The 2,105-nt window shown below is 29.3% G+C and overlaps 1 protein-coding gene across 1 annotated transcript in view; it reads left to right on the forward strand.

Annotated features, from left to right (window-relative positions):
• Positions 1-320: 320 nt before the first annotated feature.
• LOC107551203 (sialic acid-binding Ig-like lectin 14) overlaps positions 321-2,105 on the forward strand; it is a 10,279-nt gene continuing 8,494 nt past the window's right edge. The window contains exon 1 of the mRNA XM_016232744.1: positions 321-356. The gene's annotated coding sequence lies outside the window, so the exon portion shown is untranslated. The remainder of the gene's footprint in view (positions 357-2,105) is intronic.

Here is a 2,105-nt window from a genome sequence, read left to right on the forward strand (position 1 = left end):
GTCAGGTAGGTTTGGAACGACATAAGGGTGAGTAAATTATGACATAATTTTTGGTGTAACTATTCCTTTATTAAAAATCTCTTTCGCCACCAAGTCTCGGTAATGAACGATCTAATTTCATTTCAAAGTTTCAAGTAATACAAATTCATTAACTCTTAGGTCTGAAATTTTGCTCTGATGCTTTTCAGCACAGCATACTCAAATATGAGAAAAGAGATAAGGGTCTAAATTCTCAGAGGTCTGTGGTATTAAATGCACTTCCTGTTAAGGCAGTTTATATCTCTGGTTTGCATTAGAGTTCAGTCAGTCAGTCATTCAGTCCGTCAAGGCGCATTAGTCACACTCTAAAAAATAAGGTAGGCTCTCTTTCTTTTTAATACTTTATGTAATAATTATTAACATCATGATAAAATAAATGGAAAGTTTTCCTGATAATAAGCATATGTTAATATTTCTATCTAAAAAAAATGTTTAATGAGTAAATGTGATGAATGAGAAAATTCTAAATAAACATAACAGTTATTTCATATATTTAAGCACATCATCTGTTAATATCATACATTTGGGTAAAGTTAATTTCCATTACATTTATATCATGTTTTTATTTTTTTTTTAAAGAGTGCAAAACATACAACATACGGTGAACACAAAACAGCAATAGAACAGCAATGATAATAACAGCAATGAAAATAAACAGTGATGACCATCTGACAATAACAGTAGTAGTATTCAAGTAGTACTAGCACGCATAATAATAATAATAATAATAATACTAAAGATGGTGATGATAATAATACCTTGTGATGACGACAACAGTAATATCAATAATAATAAAAGTAATGATAATAATAATAATAATGTAATAACAGAACAGCAATGATAATAACAGCAATGAAAATAAACAGTGATGACCATCTGACAATAACAGTAGTAGTATTCAAGTAGTACTAGCACGCATAATAATAATAATAGTAATACTAAAGATGGTGATGATAATAATACCTTGTAATGACGACAACAGTAATATCAATAATAATAAAAGTAATGATAATAATAATAATAATGTAATAACAATCGTAATAATAATAATGTAATAATGACACATACCACACCTATTCTAGCTTCTGAGTCAATGTTTTTTTTTTTTTTTTTCAATTCACGGTAAGATTACTATATGTATATGTATGTATGCCTAAACTGATGTGGTGCATTAAAATCAGCATGAGGTGCATTAAAAACATGTGTGGTATATGTTGGGTGCAGATTTTTTTTTTTTTCAATTCACGGTAAGATTACTATATGTATATGTATGTATGCTAAACTGATGTGGTGCATTAAAATCAGCATGAGGTGCATTAAAAACGTGTGTGGTATATGTTGGGTGCAGATTTGATTTAGTTATATTTATATATTTTAGGTATATATATTTAGTGTTATGATCTTCATTAAACCATTACCGTCCTTATATAAAATATCATCCCATCAACATCACCTTATTACTGCTCAATGTTTCTATGATATTAATAATGATAATAATACTAAAATTGAAAACAATATTGAATACACTCATAGTATTATTAAAACCTTGTATAAATATGTATAATAATATGTGAATAAATAAATTATTAGGATGAGTGTGTCAGATTTGTAAAAGTTGAATGAGGTCTGATCTGGAGTGTTGTGGTTCCGTAATTTCCATAAATGGGCAGAAAAGGGCATCACACATATTAATCACATTTTTCAGTCTAACAACCTGGTTTCATTTTCCTACTTAGCCCAGGAGTACGGTATAGGGAGCAATCAATTCTTAAACTATTTGCAACTCAAAACTTGTTTCATCTAAAATCAACACCAGAACCATCGATCTTCACCTTCCTTCTGCAGTAGCAGATTTAGTTAATATATCCTCTCCGAAAAAAATACTTTCCAAAATATACAAAAGTATAACAAATTCAAATAAAATCATAACTTTACCAACAATCAAATGGGAAGACGACCTTTCTATTGCTCCTGATACCGACTTCTGGACTCAAATTTGTAAAAATATTTATTCCATGACTAAAAACGCCAACCTTCAGCTCATACAGTATGAGACTCTTCACAGA

The sequence above is a fragment of the Sinocyclocheilus grahami genome, unplaced genomic scaffold (assembly GCF_001515645.1).
Source record: "Sinocyclocheilus grahami isolate Dianchi unplaced genomic scaffold, SAMN03320097.WGS_v1.1 scaffold418.1, whole genome shotgun sequence".
Lineage (NCBI taxonomy): Eukaryota > Metazoa > Chordata > Actinopteri > Cypriniformes > Cyprinidae > Sinocyclocheilus > Sinocyclocheilus grahami.